The sequence below is a fragment of the Salmo salar genome, chromosome 14 (genome assembly GCF_965601325.2).
Source record: "Salmo salar chromosome 14, fSalSal1, whole genome shotgun sequence".
In the NCBI taxonomy this organism is placed as follows: domain Eukaryota; kingdom Metazoa; phylum Chordata; class Actinopteri; order Salmoniformes; family Salmonidae; genus Salmo; species Salmo salar.
The window spans coordinates 48,185,001-48,204,463 of NC_138304.1; the positions used below are offsets into that span (position 1 = coordinate 48,185,001).

At 39.0% G+C, this 19,463-nt stretch overlaps 1 protein-coding gene across 8 annotated transcripts in view; it reads left to right on the forward strand.

The window, feature by feature from the left end:
• The window catches only part of LOC106569653 (receptor-type tyrosine-protein phosphatase F), a 470,260-nt gene that overhangs the window by 290,672 nt on the left and 160,125 nt on the right, over positions 1-19,463 (forward strand). The gene's annotated exons all lie outside the window — the stretch shown is intronic.

A 19,463-nucleotide genomic window follows, 5' to 3' on the forward strand; every position in this document is an offset into this window, starting at 1 on the left:
ACACACCCCGACCTCAAATCCTTATCCAGCTTCTGCTATGTTGTTCAGCTTCTCCCTGCAGCCCTCTCTATTATAAACCTATTGTCAGGTTGCTTGTATACATCCCTAGCCTGAGTTGTGCCAGTTGTTCTTTCTCAATACCCTGTCCTGTCTACCTGTCCTGTCTACCTGTCCTGTCTACCTGTCCTGTCAACCTGTCATTGTCTAACCCTGTCTTCCTCTCACGCCTGTCCCTTGACTTGCACCCACCTGGTCTTGTTCAGCCTGTCCCTTGACTTGCACCCACCTGGTCTTGTTCAGCCTGTCCCTTGACTTGCACCCACCTGGTCTTGTTCAGCCTGTCCCTTGACTTCCACCCACCTGGTCTTGTTCAGCCTGTCCCTTGACTTCCACCCACCTGGTCTTGTTCAGCCTGTCCCTTGACTTCCACCCACCTGGTCTTGTTCAGCCTGTCCCTTGACTTCCACCCACCTGGTCTTGTTCAGCCTGTCCCTTGACTTCCACCCACCTGGTCTTGTTCAGCCTGTGTAATTCATTGCTACTGTTCAGTATGTAGCACATGGTTCACTGTGTGTGCTTTACCACAAATCCTCCCATTGCGCTCTCTCTCTCTCTCTCTCTCTCTCTCCTCTCTCTCTCTCTCTCTCTTCACACCCAGTCAATGTCATATTCACTACTAGATAGCTGCTACAGGTATTCATTTACTACCTTTAACCTCCACTCTCTGTCCTCCCCTCTCTATCCTCCCCTCTCTATCCTCCCCTCTCTATCCTCCCATCCTCCCCTCTCTGTCCTCCCCTCTCTATCCTCCCCTCTCTATCCTCCCATCCCCCTCTCATCCCCCTCTCTATCCTCCCCTCCTCCCCTCTCTGTCCTCCCCTCTCTATCCTCCCATCCTCCCCTCTCTATCCTCCCCTCTCTATCCTCCCCTCTCTATCCTCCCCTCCTCCCCTCTCTGTCCTCCCCTCTCTATCCTCCCATCCTCCCCTCTCTATCCTCCCCTCTCTATCCTCCCCTCTCTATCCTCCCCTCCTCCACTCTCTATCCTCCCCTCTCTATCCTCTCTGTCCTCCCCTCTCTATCCTCCCCTCTCTATCCTCCCATCCTCCCCCCTCTGTCCTCCCCTCTCTATCCTCCCCTCTCTATCCTCCCCTCTCTATCCTCCCCTCCTCCCTCTCTGTCCTCCCCTCTCTATCCTCCCCTCTCTATCCTCCCATCCCCCCTCTCTATCCTCCCCTCTCTATTCTCCCCTCTCTATCCTCCCATCCTCCACTCTCTGTCCTCCCCTCTCTATCCTCCCATCCTCCACTCTCTGTCCTCCCCTCTCTATCCTCCCCTCTCTATCCTCCCATCCCCCCTCTCTATCCTCCCCTCTCTATCCTCCCCTCTCTATCCTCCCATCCCCCCTCTCTATCCTCCCCTCTCTATTCTCCCCTCTCTATCCTCCCATCCTCCACTCTCTGTCCTCCCCTCTCTATCCTCCCCTCTCTATCCTCCCATCCTCCACTCTCTGTCCTCCCCTCTCTATCCTCCCCTCTCTATCCTCCCATCCCCCCTCTCTATCCTCCCCTCTCTATCCTCCCCTCTCTATCCTCCCATCCCCCCTCTCTATCCTCCCCTCTCTATTCTCCCCTCTCTATCCTCCGATCCTCCCCTCTCTGTCCTCCCCTCTCTATCCTCCCCTCTCTATCCTCCCCTCTCTGTCCTCCCCTCTCTATCCTCCCCTCTCTATCCTCCCATCCCCCCTCTCTATCCTCCCCTCTCTATCCTCCTATCCTCCCCTCTCTGTCCTCCCCTCTCTATCCTCCCCTCTCTGTCCTCCCCTCTCTATCCTCCCCTCTCTATCCTCCCATCCTCCCCTCTCTGTCCTCCCCTCTCTATCCTCCCCTCTCTGTCCTCCCCTCTCTATCCTCCCCTCTCTGTCCTCCCCTCTCTATCCTCCCCTCTCTGTCCTCCCCTCTCTATCCTCCCCTCTCTATCCTCCCCTCTCTGTCCTCCCCTCTCTATCCTCCCCTCTCTGTCCTCCCCTCCTCCCCTCTCTATCCTCCCCTCTCTGTCCTCCCCTCTCTATCCTCCCCTCTCTATCCTCCCCTCTCTATCCTCCCCTCTCTATCCTCCCCTCTCTGTCCTCCCCTCTCTATCCTCCCCTCTCTGTCCTCCCCTCTCTATCCTCCCCTCTCTGTCCTCCCCTCTCTATCCTCCCCTCTCTGTCCTCCCCTCTCTATCCTCCCCTCTCTGTCCTCCCCTCCTCCCCTCTCTATCCTCCCCTCTCTGTCCTCCCCTCTCTATCCTCCCCTCTCTATCCTCCCCTCTCTATCCTCCCCTCTCTATCCTCCCCTCTCTGTCCTCCCCTCTCTATCCTCCCCTCTCTGTCCTCCCCTCTCTATCCTCCCCTCTCTGTCCTCCCCTCTCTATCCTCCCCTCTCTGTCCTCCCCTCTCTATCCTCCCCTCTCTGTCCTCCCCTCCTCCCCTCTCTATCCTCCCCTCTCTGTCCTCCCCTCTCTATCCTGCTGAGTTAGTTAGGGTATTCAGGTGGTGTTAGGCACCATAGGTTCTGTCCGGTATTGAGACAGTCAGCCGGTAACACGGCTACCTGCCGCTGAGGTACATGGGTATCAGGCAGGACAAAGCGGATCACAAGGGATCATGTGTGTTTCAGACACACTGTACTACGGGGCCCAGCCAGACATCACTGCCCCCCCCCCCCATTCTATCCATCCTTCCTTCTCCTCTCTCCATCGCTCTCTGTCTCATTCTCATCCTGTCTTTATAGGACCTGGTAGATAGTCTTATAGAGATTAGAATAGATGGGATGTGTCTCAAATGGTACCTCATAGGGCTCTGGTCAAAAGTAGTGCACTATGTAGGGAATAGGGTGCCATTTGAGACCCTATATCTACAGTCTCAGTCAGCCCTAGAGGACAAACAAGACCCTATATCTACAGCCTCAATCAGCCCTAGAGGACAAACAAGACCCTATATCTACAGTCTCAATCAGCCCTAGAGGACAAACAAGACCCTATATCTACAGTCTCAATCAGCCCTAGAGGACAAACAAGACCCTATATCTAGTCTCAATCAGCCCTAGAGGACAAACAAGACCCTATATCTATAGTCTCAATCAGCCCTAGAGGACAAACAAGACCCTATATCTATAGTCTCAATCAGCCCTAGAGGACAAACAAGACCCTATATCTACAGTCTCAATCAGCCCTCGAGGACAAACAAGACCCTATATCTACAGTCTCAATCAGCCCTAGAGGACAAACAAGACCCTATATCTATAGTCTCAATCAGCCCTAGAGGACAAACAAGACCCTATATCTATAGTCTCAATCAGCCCTAGAGGACAAACAAGACCCTATATCTACATTCTCAATCAGCCCTAGAGGACAAACAAGACCCTATATCTACAGTCTCAATCAGCCCTCGAGGACAAACAAGACCCTATATCTACAGCCTCAATCAGCCCTAGAGGACAAACAAGACCCTATATCTACAGTCTCAATCAGCCCTAGAGGACAAACAAGACCCTATATCTACAGCCTCAATCAGCCCTAGAGGACAAACAAGACCCTATATCTACAGCCTCAATCAGCCCTAGAGGACAAACAAGACCCTATATCTACAGCCTCAATCAGCCCTAGAGGACAAACAAGACCCTATATCTACAGCCTCAATCAGCCCTAGAGGACAAACAAGACCCTATATCTACAGCCTCAATCAGCCCTAGAGGACAAACAAGACCCTATATCTACAGTCTCAATCAGCCCTCGAGGACAAACAAGACCCTATATCTACAGCCTCAATCAGCCCTAGAGGACAAACAAGACCCTATATCTATAGTCTCAATCAGCCCTAGAGGACAAACAAGACCCTATATCTACAGCCTCAATCAGCCCTAGAGGACAGCCATTCAGATTGAAGACCCTGGGGATTTATGTGTTAACCAGGGGAGAACGACTGCCCCGTCTCATTGAAGCTCTGAAGTTCAAGGCCGACCGGGGTACTGCAGGCTGTTTTATTCAGAACGCAGGATCACGATTATACTCAATGGGAAAATGGCAATCCTCATGGTCAATTTTCGTGTAAATAAAAAATAAAAAAGTTTTCGAAGACAATCATGGAACCAATCATTGCTTCTATTATACCAGATGTAAGTGCTGATTATTTTAAAATCGAACACAGAAGAAGGAATATAATTGAGTTGCTAATGGCGGCCCACAGTGCCTCAGTCGGCCTTCATCTTGAGTTACTTAAAGAGATGGGGGGGGGGGCAGTTGTTTTACCCTGGTCGTATTACCCTGGTTGTATTCCCCTGGTCGTATTCCCCTGGTCGTATTACCCTGGTCGTATTACCCTGGTCGTATTACCCTGGTTGTATTCCCCTGGTCGCAGCCTTCACGTCCACAAATGCACCATTGAGACTTTACATAAGAATGAATAAAGTGACGTCATCGACGGATTTGTCCATTTCTATATACAGTTTCTGGTTCTTAAAGGGATCCTGTTATAGAGGAAACAGACGGCCCTTTATACCAGTTAGACATCACATGGACCTCATGTTAAACACACAGCCCTGTCTACCACATCACATGGACCCAATGTTCAACAGAGACTGGGGTACAAGGCCCTATATAGGGCTGGGCGATATATCAAATTCATTTGATTAATTTGAATGTATGTTTTTGCACGATATTCCAAATGCCTGTATCGCAGAATTAAGTTTATTTTTTGTTGTTTATGTCCGTTTATTCTCATGTTGTCTTCTTAGTCTCGTTTCCTTCTCTCCTTGTGCAAAGCTGTCATCAAGGCAAAGGGTGGCTACTTCGAAGAATATAAATATATTTTGATTTGTTTAACACTTTTTTTGGTTACTACATGATTCCATATGTGTTAATACACAGTTTTGATGTCTTCACTATTATTCTACAATGTAGAAAATAGTAAAAAAAAAAAAAAACCTTGAATGAGTAGGTTTGTCCAAACTTTTGACTGGTAACTGTATTATCGTGAATCGCCCATAGATTTAAAAAAATTGAGATATGAGTTTTAGGCCGTATCGCCCAGCCTTAGCCCTTTAGCTGTAGTTTCAATCAGTTCTTTGTCAGACATTCAGTGATTGTGGTTTATATAGGCATCTCAAAAGGGACTAAAAATAGACCTGCTCAATCAGCTCCTTGTCAGACATTGAGAATACATATCCAAGGCCTTGGTTTTTACTTGTATCTCAGCCGTGACTCACTCAAATGATAAGAAACAGGAATATATTGGTCTTTGAATGGAATAGGAATTTAACAGATACCATTTATCAGCTCATAAGAATATTTGAATGTTTTGTTTAGTTTTCAGGAGCATTGCTATTTTAACAGTTCGCATTGCCTCAACAGATTTAGGCTTGCCTCTCAAATGGCTCTACATAGTGCACTACTTCTGACTAGAGCCCTGACTAGAGCCCTGACTAGAGCCCTGACCAGAGCCCTGACCAGAGCCCTGACCAGAGCCCTGACCAGAGCCCTGACCAGAGCCCTGACCAGAGCCCTGACCAGAGCCCTGACTAGAGCCCTGACTAGAGCCCTGACTAGAGCCCTGACTAGAGCCCTGACCAGAGCCCTGACCAGAGCCCTGACCAGAGCCCTGACTAGAGCCCTGACTAGAGCCCTGACTAGAGCCCTGACTAGAGCCCTGACTAGAGCCCTGACCAGAGCCCTGACCAGAGCCCTGACCAGAGCCCTGACCAGAGCCCTGACTAGAGCCCTGACTAGAGCCCTGACCAGAGCCCTGACCAGAGCCCTGATCATAACATTGGTTGAAGTAGTGCACTATAGAGGGCATTCAGAAAGTATTCAGATCCCTTGACTTTTTCCACATGTTGTTACGTTACAGCCTTATTCTAAAATGTGTTAAATTGTAATAATGACATAATGACAAAGCAAAAACAGGTTTTTAGACATTTTTGCAAATGTATAAAAATAAAAAACTGCAATATTACATTTACATAAATATTCAGACCCTTTACTCAGTACTTTGTTGAAGCACCCTTGGCAGCGATTACAGCCTCGATTCTTCTTGGGTATGACGCTACATGCTTGGAACACCTGTATTGGGGAGTTAATCCCATTCTTCTCTGCAGATCCTCTCAAGCTCTGTCAGGTTGGATGGGCAGCATCGCTCAAGGACATTCAAACACTTGTCCCGAAGTCACTCCTGCGTTGTCTTGGCTGTGTGCTTAGAGTCGTTGTCCTGTTGGAATGTGAACCTTCACCCCAGTCTGAGGTCCTGAGCACTCTGGAGCAGGTTTTCATCAAGGATATCTCTGTACTTTTCTCCGTTCAGCTTTATCTCGATCCTGACTAGTCTCCCAGTCCCTGCCGCTGAAAAACATCCCCACAGCATGATTCTGCCACCACCGTGCTTCACCGTAGGGATGGTATTGGCCAGGTGATGAGCTGTGCCAAGACGTGACACTTGGCTTTCAAGCCAAAGAGTTCAATCTTGGTTTCATCAGACCAGAGAATCTTGTTTCTCATGATCTGAGAGTTCTTTAGGTGCCTTTTGACAAACTCCAAGTGGGCTGTCATGTGCCTTTTACTGAGGAGTGGCTTCCGCCTGGCCACTCTACCATAAAAGTCTGATTGGTGGAGTGCTGCAGAGATGGTTGTCGTTATGGAAGGTTCTCCCATCTCAACAGAGGAACTCTGGAGCTCTCTGAGTGACCATCGGGTTCTTGGTCACCTCCCTGACTAAGGCCTTTCTCTCCCGATTGCTCAGTTTGGCTGGGCGGTCAGCTCTAGGAAGAGTCTTGGTGGTTCCAAGCTTCTTCCATTTAAGAATGATGGAGGCCACTGTGTTCTAGGGAACCTTCAATGCTGCAGACATTTTTTGGTATCCTTCCCCAGATCTGTGCCTTGACACAATCCTGTCTCGGAGCTCTACGGACAATTCCTTCGACCTCATGGCTTGGTTTTTGCTCTGACATGCACTGTCAACTGTGGGACCTTACATAGACAGGTGTGTGCCTTTCCAAATCATGTTCAATCAATTGAATTTACCACAGGTGGACTCCAATCAAGTTGTAGAAACATCTCAAGGAGGATCAATGAAAACAGGATGCACCTGAGCTCAATTTTGAGTCTCATTGCAAAGGGTCTGAATATTTATGTAAATAAGGTATTTAAGTTATTATTTTTAATACATTTGCAAAAATGTGTAAAAACCTGTTTTTGCTTTGTCATTATGGGATATTGTGTGTAGATTGATGAGGACAAAAGTTAATTTAATCAATTTTAGAATAAGGCTGTAACCTAAGAAATTGTGGGAAGAATGAAGGGGTCTGACTACTTTCCGAATGCACTGTATAGGGAACAGGGTGCCATTTGGGAGGTATCTATGATCAGCCCTCAGCATGGTACACTAGCCCACAGTTATTGTCTCTCTGACAGAATCCCCATGTTACCCTGCAGATAGACTTTACAGCTGTCAGCCAGCTTGTTCTGATATTGATTGAAGAAGCCGGTTTCTGCTGTGTTTCCTCACACACATTGTCAGGACTGGTGAGTTTATAGCTCTCTTACAGCTCGCTAGTAGGCAGGGAGACGGGGATGGAGGAAGATGAGGAGACATGGCAGTGGTTGCATCCAGACTTACATACAGACCACTTAGTATTAATATACAGACCAGTTAGTATTAATGTACAGACCAGTTAGTATTAATATACAGACCAGTTAGTATTAATATACAGACCAGTTAGTATTAATATACATACCAGTTAGTATTAATACACAGACCAGTTAGTATTAACATACATACCAGTTAGTATTAATATACAGACCAGTTAGTATTAATATACAGGCCAGGTAGTATTAATATACAGACCAGTTAGTATTAATATACAGACCAGTTAGTATTAATATACAGACCAGTTAGTATTAATACACAGACCAGTTAGTATTAACATACATACCAGTTAGTATTAATATACAGACCAGTTAGTATTAATATACAGGCCAGGTAGTATTAATATACAGACCAGTTAGTATTAATATACAGACCAGTTAGTATTAATATACAGACCAGTTAGTATTAATATACAGGCCAGTTAGTATTAATACACAGACCAGTTAGTATTAATATACAGACCAGTTAGTATTAATATACAAACCAGTTAGTATTAATATATAGACCAGTTAGTATTAATATACAGACCAGTTAGTATTAATATACAGACCAGTTAGTATTAACATACAGACCAGTTAGTATTAATATACAGACCAGTTAGTATTAATATACAGACCAGTTAGTATTAACATACAGACCAGTTAGTATTAACATACAGACCAGTTAGTATTAACATACAGACCAGTTAGTATTAATATACAGACCAGTTAGTATTAATATACAGGCCAGTTAGTATTAATATACAGACCAGTTAGTATTAATATACAGACCAGTTAGTATTAATATACAGACCAGTTAGTATTAATATACAGGCCAGTTAGTATTAATACACAGACCAGTTAGTATTAATATACAGGCCAGTTAGTATTAATATACAGACCAGTTAGTATTAATATACAGACCAGTTAGTATTAATATACAGACCAGTTAGTATTAATATACAGACCAGTTAGTATTAACATACATACCAGTTAGTTTTAATATACAGACCAGTTAGTATTAATATACAAACCAGTTAGTATTAATATACAGACCAGTTAGTATTAATATACAGACCAGTTAGTATTAACATACAGACCAGTTAGTATTAATATACAGACCAGTTAGTATTAACATACAGACCAGTTAGTATTAACATACAGACCAGTTAGTATTAATATACTAACTGGTCTGTATATTAACATACAGACCAGTTAGTATTAATATACAGACCAGGTAGTATTAATATACAGACCAGTTAGTAGCCATTTTAGAAAAAGCGGAGAAGAAGAGAAAAAAAAGAAATGTCACGTTTGAAAATCCATTTTGGTGGAAAAGAAAAGCAATTACCGAGCAGGGTACTATTCTCCTGGGGAGACACGGAGACACACGGGGTGTGTGTGTGTGTGTGTGTGTGTGTGTGTGTGTGTGTGTGTGTGTGTGTGTGTGTGTGTGTGTGTGTGTGTGTGTGTGTGTGTGTGTGTGTGTGTGTGTGTGTGTGTGTGTGTGTGTGTGTGTGTGTTTATATATAGACAGTAAAGCACATTAGGAGAAAAAAGCAGTTTAAATTCAGCCGTAACTGGTATAGTCTAGTAGTCAGGGTAGTTATTAGTTATACATTATAACTGGTATAGTCTAGTAGTCAGGGTAGTCATTAGTTATACATTATAACTACTGGTATAGTCTAGTAGTCAGGGTAGTTATTAGTTATACATTATAACTGGTATAGTCTAGTAGTCAGGGTAGTTATTAGTTATACATTATAACTACTGGTATAGTCTAGTAGTCAGGGTAGTTATTAGTTATACATTATAACTGGTATAGTCTAGTAGTCAGGGTAGTTATTAGTTATACATTATAACTACTGGTATAGTCTAGTAGTCAGGGTAGTCATTAGTTATACATTATAACTGGTATAGTCTAGTAGTCAGGGTAGTTATTAGTTATACATTATAACTGGTATAGTCTAGTAGTCAGGGTAGTTATTAGTTATACATTATAACTGGTATAGTCTAGTAGTCAGGGTAGTCATTAGTTATACATTATAACTACTGGTATAGTCTCGTAGTCAGGGTAGTTATTAGTTATACATTATAACTACTGGTATAGTCTAGTAGTCAGGGTAGTCATTAGTTATACATTATAACTGGTATAGTCTAGTAGTCAGGGTAGTTATTAGTTATACATTATAACTACTGGTATAGTCTAGTAGTCAGGGTAGTTATTAGTTATACATTATAACTACTGGTATAGTCTAGTAGTCAGGGGAGTTATTAGTTATACATTATAACTACTGGTATAGTCTAGTAGTCAGGGTAGTCATTAGTTATACATTATAACTACTGGTATAGTCTAGTAGTCAGGGTAGTCATTAGTTATACATTATAACTACTGGTATAGTCTAGTAGTCAGGGTAGTTATTCGTTATACATTATAAATACTGGTATAGTCTAGTAGTCAGGGTAGTCATTTGTTATACATTATAACTGGTATAGTCTAGTAGTCAGGGTAGTTATTAGTTATACATTATAACTACTGGTATAGTCTAGTAGTCAGGGTAGTCATTAGTTATACATTATAACTGGTATAGTCTAGTAGTCAGGGTAGTCATTAGTTATACATTATAACTGGTATAGTCTAGTAGTCAAGGTAGTTATTAGTTATACATTATAACTACTGGTATAGTCTAGTAGTCAGGGTAGTTATTAGTTATACATTATAACTACTGGTATAGTCTAGTAGTCAGGGTAGTCATTAGTTATACATTATAACTACTGGTATAGTCTAGTAGTCAGGGTAGTTATTAGTTATACATTATAACTGGTATAGTCTAGTAGTCAGGGTAGTTATTAGTTATACATTATAACTACTGGTATAGTCTAGTAGTCAGGGTAGTTATTAGTTATACATTATAACTGGTATAGTCTAGTAGTCAGGGTAGTTATTAGTTATACATTATAACTACTGGTATAGTCTAGTAGTCAGGGTAGTCATTAGTTATACATTATAACTGGTATAGTCTAGTAGTCAGGGTAGTTATTAGTTATACATTATAACTACTGGTATAGTCTAGTAGTCAGGGTAGTCATTAGTTATACATTATAACTGGTATAGTCTAGTAGTCAGGGTAGTTATTAGTTATACATTATAACTGGTATAGTCTAGTAGTCAGGGTAGTTATTAGTTATACATTATAACTGGTATAGTCTAGTAGTCAGGGTAGTCATTAGTTATACATTATAACTACTGGTATAGTCTCGTAGTCAGGGTAGTTATTAGTTATACATTATAACTACTGGTATAGTCTAGTAGTCAGGGTAGTCATTAGTTATACATTATAACTACTGCTATAGTCTAGTAGTCAGGGTAGTTATTAGTTATACATTATAACTACTGGTATAGTCTAGTAGTCAGGGTAGTTATTAGTTATACATTATAACTACTGCTATAGTCTAGTAGTCAGGGTAGTCATTAGTTATACATTATAACTACTGGTATAGTCTAGTAGTCAGGGTAGTTATTAGTTATACATTATAACTACTGCTATAGTCTAGTAGTCAGGGTAGTCATTAGTTATACATTATAACTACTGGTATAGTCTAGTAGTCAGGGTAGTTATTAGTTATACATTATAACTACTGGTATAGTCTAGTAGTCAGGGTAGTTATTAGTTATACATTATAACTACTGGTATAGTCTAGTAGTCAGGGGAGTTATTAGTTATACATTATAACTACTGGTATAGTCTAGTAGTCAGGGTAGTCATTAGTTATACATTATAACTACTGGTATAGTCTAGTAGTCAGGGTAGTCATTAGTTATACATTATAACTACTGGTATAGTCTAGTAGTCAGGGTAGTTATTCGTTATACATTATAAATACTGGTATAGTCTAGTAGTCAGGGTAGTCATTTGTTATACATTATAACTGGTATAGTCTAGTAGTCAGGGTAGTTATTAGTTATACATTATAACTACTGGTATAGTCTAGTAGTCAGGGTAGTCATTAGTTATACATTATAACTGGTATAGTCTAGTAGTCAGGGTAGTCATTAGTTATACATTATAACTGGTATAGTCTAGTAGTCAAGGTAGTTATTAGTTATACATTATAACTACTGGTATAGTCTAGTAGTCAGGGTAGTTATTAGTTATACATTATAACTACTGGTATAGTCTAGTAGTCAGGGTAGTCATTAGTTATACATTATAAACTGGTATAGTCTAGTAGTCAGGGTAGTTATTAGTTATACATTATAACTACTGGTATAGTCTAGTAGTCAGGGTAGTCATTAGTTATACATTATACACTGGTATAGTCTAGTAGTCAGGGTAGTCATTAGTTATACATTATAACTGGTATAGTCTAGTAGTCAGGGTAGTTATTAGTTATACATTATAACTACTGGTATAGTCTAGTAGTCAGGGTAGTCATTAGTTATACATTATAACTGGTATAGTCTAGTAGTCAGGGTAGTTATTAGTTATACATTATAACTGGTATAGTCTAGTAGTCAGGGTAGTCATTAGTTATACATTATAACTACTGGTATAGTCTAGTAGTCAGGGTAGTCATTAGTTATACATTATAACTACTGGTATAGTCTCGTAGTCAGGGTAGTTATTAGTTATACATTATAACTACTGGTATAGTCTAGTAGTCAGGGTAGTCATTAGTTATACATTATAACTCGGTATAGTCTAGTAGTCAGGGTAGTTATTAGTTATACATTATAACTACTGGTATAGTCTAGTAGTCAGGGTAGTTATTAGTTATACATTATAACTACTGCTATAGTCTAGTAGTCAGGGTAGTCATTAGTTATACATTATAACTACTGGTATAGTCTAGTAGTCAGGGTAGTTATTAGTTATACATTATAACTACTGCTATAGTCTAGTAGTCAGGGTAGTCATTAGTTATACATTATAACTACTGGTATAGTCTCGTAGTCAGGGTAGTTATTAGTTATACATTATAACTACTGGTATTGTCTAGTAGTCAGGGTAGTCATTAGTTATACATTATAACTGGTATAGTCTAGTAGTCAGGGTAGTTATTAGTTATACATTATAACTACTGGTATAGTCTAGTAGTCAGGGTAGTTATTAGTTATACATTATAACTACTGCTATAGTCTAGTAGTCAGGGTAGTCATTAGTTATACATTATAACTACTGGTATAGTCTAGTAGTCAGGGTAGTTATTAGTTATTAGTTATACATTATAACTACTGCTATAGTCTAGTAGTCAGGGTAGTCATTAGTTATACATTATAACTACTGGTATAGTCTAGTAGTAAGGGTAGTTATTAGTTATACATTATAACTACTGGTATAGTCTAGTAGTCAGGGTAGTCATTAGTTATACATTATAACTGGTATAGTCTAGTAGTCAAGGTAGTTATTAGTTATACATTATAACTACTGGTATAGTCTAGTAGTCAGGGTAGTTATTAGTTATACATTATAACTACTGGTATAGTCTAGTAGTCAGGGTAGTCATTAATTATACATTATAACTACTGGTATAGTCTAGTAGTCAGGGTAGTCATTAGTTATACATTATAACTGGTATAGTCTAGTAGTCAGGGTAGTCATTAGTTATACATTATAACTACTGGTATAGTCTAGTAGTCAGGGTAGTTATTCGTTATACATTATAAATACTGGTATAGTCTAGTAGTCAGGGTAGTCATTTGTTATACATTATAACTGGTATAGTCTAGTAGTCAGGGTAGTTATTAGTTATACATTATTTCTACTGGTATAGTCTAGTAGTCAGGGTAGTCATTAGTTATACATTATAACTGGTATAGTCTAGTAGTCAGGGTAGTTATTAGTTATACATTATTTCTACTGGTATAGTCTAGTAGTCAGGGTAGTCATTAGTTATACATTATAACTGGTATAGTCTAGTAGTCAGGGTAGTCATTAGTTATACATTATAACTGGTATAGTCTAGTAGTCAGGGTAGTCATTAGTTATACATTATAACTACTGGTATAGTCTAGTAGTCAGGGTAGTTATTCATTATACATTATAAATACTGGTATAGTCTAGTAGTCAGGGTAGTCATTAGTTATACATTATAACTGGTATTGTCTAGTAGTCAGGGTAGTCATTAGTTATACATTATAACTGGTATAGTCTAGTAGTCAAGGTAGTTATTAGTTATACATTATAACTACTGGTATAGTCTAGTAGTCAAGTAGTCATTAGTTATACATTATAACTGGTATAGTCTAGTAGTCAGGGTAGTCATTAGTTTTACATTATAACTACTGGTATAGTCTAGTAGTCAGGGTAGTCATTAGTTATACATTATAACTACTGGTATAGTCTAGTAGTCAGGGTAGTTATTAGTTATACATTATAACTACTGGTATAGTCTAGTAGTCAGGGTAATCATTAGTTATACATTATAAATGGTATAGTCTAGTAGTCAGGGTAGTCATTAGTTATACATTATAACTACTGGTATAGTCTAGTAGTCAGGGTAGTCATTAGTTATACATTATAACCGGTAGCTGGTCAGGGTAGCCTCGGTAGCTAGAGTCGGGAGCAGCCGGTAGTCTAGTGTCGGGGAGTTATACATTATACACGGATAGCGGTCGGGGTCATAGCTCGGGCTAGTAGTCAGGGTAGTCATTAGTTATACATTACGGTAAGCTGGTCAGGTAGCCTCGGGCTAGTAGTCAGGGGCTTGTCACGGTTAGTCTAGTAGCGGGGCATTAGTAACTACTCGGTATAGTCTAGTAGTCAGGGTAGTCATTAGTTATACATTATAACTACTGGTATAGTCTAGTAGTCAGGGTAGTTATTAGTTATACATTATAACTACTGGTATAGTCTAGTAGTCAGGGTAGTTATTAGTTATACATTATAACTGGTATAGTCTAGTAGTCAGGGTAGTTATTAGTTATACATTATAACTGGTATAGTCTAGTAGTCAGGGTAGTCATTAGTTATACATTATAACTGGTATAGTCTAGTAGTCAGGGTAGTTATTAGTTATACATTATAACTACTGGTATAGTCTAGTAGTCAGGGTAGTTATTAGTTATACATTATAACTACTGGTATAGTCTAGTAGTCAGGGTAGTTATTAGTTATACATTATAACTACTGGTATAGTCTAGTAGTCAGGGTAGTCATTAGTTATACATTATAACTACTGGTATAGTCTAGTAGTCAGGGTAGTCATTAGTTATACATTATAACTACTGGTATAGTCTAGTAGTCAGGGTAGTTATTCGTTATACATTATAAATACTGGTATAGTCTAGTAGTCAGGGTAGTCATTTGTTATACATTATAACTGGTATAGTCTAGTAGTCAGGGTAGTCATTAGTTATACATTATAACTGGTATAGTCTAGTAGTCAAGGTAGTTATTAGTTATACATTATAACTACTGGTATAGTCTAGTAGTCAGGGTAGTTATTAGTTATACATTATAACTACTGGTATAGTCTAGTAGTCAGGGTAGTCATTAGTTATACATTATAACTACTGGTATAGTCTAGTAGTCAGGGTAGTCATTAGTTATACATTATAACTGGTATAGTCTAGTAGTCAGGGTAGTCATTAGTTATACATTATAACTACTGGTATAGTCTAGTAGTCAGGGTAGTTATTCGTTATACATTATAAATACTGGTATAGTCTAGTAGTCAGGGTAGTCATTTGTTATACATTATAACTGGTATAGTCTAGTAGTCAGGGTAGTTATTAGTTATACATTATAACTACTAGTGTAGTCTAGTAGTCAGGGTAGTCATTAGTTATACATTATAACTGGTATAGTCTAGTAGTCAGGGTAGTCATTAGTTATACATTATAACTGGTATAGTCTAGTAGTCAAGGTAGTTATTTATTATACATTATAACTACTGGTATAGTCTAGTAGTCAGGGTAGTCATTAGTTATACATTATAACTGGTATAGTCTAGTAGTCAGGGTAGTCATTAGTTATACATTATAACTACTGGTATAGTCTAGTAGTCAGGGTAGTCATTAGTTATACATTATAACTACTGGTATAGTCTAGTAGTCAGGGTAGTTATTAGTTATACATTATAACTACTGGTATAGTCTAGTAGTCAGGGTAGTTATTAGTTATACATTATAACTGGTATAGTCTAGTAGTCAGGGTAGTCATTAGTTATACATTATAACTGGTATAGTCTAGTAGTCAGGGTAGTTATTAGTTATACATTATAACTACTGGTATAGTCTAGTAGTCAGGGTAGTTATTAGTTATACATTATAACTACTGGTATAGTCTAGTAGTCAGGGTAGTTATTAGTTATACATTATAACTACTGGTATAGTCTAGTAGTCAGGGTAGTTATTAGTTATACATTATAACTACTGGTATAGTCTAGTAGTCAGGGTAGTCATTAGTTATACATTATAACTACTGGTATAGTCTAGTAGTCAGGGTTGTCATTAGTTATACATTATAACTACTGGTATAGTCTAGTAGTCAGGGTAGTTATTCGTTATACATTATAAATACTGGTATAGTCTAGTAGTCAGGGTAGTCATTTGTTATACATTATAACTGGTATAGTCTAGTAGTCAGGGTAGTTATTAGTTATACATTATAACTACTGGTATAGTCTAGTAGTCAGGGTAGTCATTAGTTATACATTATAACTGGTATAGTCTAGTAGTCAGGGTAGTCATTAGTTATACATTATAACTGGTATAGTCTAGTAGTCAAGGTAGTTATTAGTTATACATTATAACTACTGGTATAGTCTAGTAGTCAGGGTAGTTATTAGTTATACATTATAACTACTGGTATAGTCTAGTAGTCAGGGTAGTCATTAGTTATACATTATAACTACTGGTATAGTCTAGTAGTAAGGTTAGTCATTAGTTATACATTATAACTGGTATAGTCTAGTAGTCAGGGTAGTCATTAGTTATACATTATAACTACTGGTATAGTCTAGTAGTCAGGGTAGTTATTCGTTATACATTATAAATACTGGTATAGTCTAGTAGTCAGGGTAGTCATTTGTTATACATTATAACTGGTATAGTCTAGTAGTCAGGGTAGTTATTAGTTATACATTATAACTACTGGTGTAGTCTAGTAGTCAGGGTAGTCATTAGTTATACATTATAACTGGTATAGTCTAGTAGTCAGGGTAGTCATTAGTTATACATTATAACTGGTATAGTCTAGTAGTCAGGGTAGTCATTAGTTATACATTATAACTGGTATAGTCTAGTAGTCAGGGTAGTCATTAGTTATACATTATAACTACTGGTATAGTCTAGTAGTCAGGGTAGTTATTCATTATACATTATAAATACTGGTATAGTCTAGTAGTCAGGGTAGTCATTTGTTATACATTATAACTGGTATAGTCTAGTAGTCAGGGTAGTTATTAGTTATACATTATAACTACTGGTATAGTCTAGTAGTCAGGGTAGTCATTAGTTATACATTATAACTGGTATAGTCTAGTAGTCAGGGTAGTCATTAGTTATACATTATAACTAGTATAGTCTAGTAGTCAAGGTAGTTATTAGTTATACATTATAACTACTGGTATAGTCTAGTAGTCAGGGTAGTCATTAGTTATACATTATAACTGGTATAGTCTAGTAGTCAGGGTAGTCATTAGTTATACATTATAACTACTGGTATAGTCTAGTAGTCAGGGTAGTCATTAGTTATACATTATAACTACTGGTATAGTCTAGTAGTCAGGGTAGTTATTAGTTATACATTATAACTACTGGTATAGTCTAGTAGTCAGGGTAGTTATTAGTTATACATTATAACTGGTATAGTCTAGTAGTCAGAGTAGATATTAGTTATACATTATAACTACTGGTATAGTCTAGTAGTCAGGGTAGTCATTAGTTATACATTATAACTGGTATAGTCTAGTAGTCCGGGTAGTCATTAGTTATACATTAAAGCTACTGGTATAGTCTAGTAGTCAGGGTAGTCATTAGTTATACAGTATAACTACTGGTATAGTCTAGTAGTCAGGTTAGTTATTAGTTATACATTATAACTACTGGTATAGTCTAGTAGTCAGGGTAGTTATTAGTTATACATTATAACTGGTATAGTCTAGTAGTCAGGGTAGTTATTAGTTATACATTATAACTACTGGTATAGTCTAGTAGTCAGGGTAGTTATTAGTTATACATTATAACTACTGGTATAGTCTAGTAGTCAGGGTAGTTATTAGTTATACATTATAACTGGTATAGTCTAGTAGTTAGGGTAGTTATTAGTTATACATTATAACTACTGGTATAGTCTAGTAGTCAGGGTAGTCATTAGTTATACATTATAACTGGTATAGTCTAGTAGTCATGGTAGTTATTAGTTATACATTATAACTACTGGTATAGTCTAGTAGTCAGGGTAGTTATTAGTTATACATTATAACTGGTATAGTCTAGTAGTTAGGGTAGTTATTAGTTATACATTATAACTACTGGTATAGTCTAGTAGTCATGGTAGTTATTAGTTATACATTATAACTGGTATAGTCTAGTAGTCAGGGTAGTCATTAGTTATACATTATAACTACTGGTATAGTCTAGTAGTCAGGGTAGTCATTAGTTATACATTATAACTGGTATAGTCTAGTAGTCAGGGTAGTCATTAGTTATACATTATAACTGGTATAGTCTAGTAGTCAGGGTAGTTATTAGTTATACATTATAACTGGTATAGTCTAGTAGTCAGGGTAGTTATTAGTTATACATTATAACTGGTATAGTCTAGTAGTCAGGGTAGTCATTAGTTATACATTATAACTACTGGTATAGTCTAGTAGTCACGGTAGTTATTAGTTATACATTATAACTACTGGTATAGTCTAGTAGTCAGGGTAGTTATTAGTTATACATTATAACTTCTGGTATAGTCTAGTAGTCAGGGTAGTTATTAGTTATACATTATAACTACTGCTATAGTCTAGTAGTCAGGGTACTGGTATACATTTAGGATAATCAGATAGTACAGTATACAATATTGATTGTTTATTGTCCATTAGCGTAGGTTATGCAAGGTGAAAGCTGTTCTAGTTTTGTATTATGTCATCTGTAGTCTGTCAGCCCCTAGCAAGACTGTGCTAATGTCACAATATGTCACATCTGCCTGTCTCGCAAACTCAGGCCTGTCAACATTTAGCTGCCAACACTCCTCTCCTCCCTACTTTCAGCTCTTTGTCTCGGCTAAAAGTTACACATACACAATACGTGACAGATAATGAATACCGCTCCCTGCTATTTCTCTTATATAGAAATGTTGACTTGGATAAAGCTCTATTTATACATAAAACAACAGTTCATATGTAAATGGCTCTGTTCTGTTTATTCTCTGGCAGTTAGCTTTTCACTACTTCAGCATTCAAGCTCTCTCTCTGTGTGTGTGTGTGTGTGTGTGTGTGTGTGTGTGTGTGTGTGTGTGTGTGTGTGTGTGTGTGTGTGTGTGTGTGTGTGTGTGTGTGTGTGTGTGTGTGTGTGTGTGTGTGTGTGTGTGTGTGTGTGTGTATAGTAGCTTCTATTCCCTAGCGACCACGTCAAAAGGCGCTCTCTGTCTCCATGGGAACATCTTTTTAATGTCAGCTTATCTGCACATCAGAGCCTCACAAAGAGAGAGACGGAGAGAAAGAGAGAGAGAGAGAGAGAGAGAAAGAGAGAGAGAGGGAGAGAAAGAGGGAGAGCGAGAGAGTCAAACATTGCATCTACACAGAGTATCAAATAGTCTCAGAATGATGCAACTCTGTCTCAGCTCTTAGCACCGTCTGACACACTG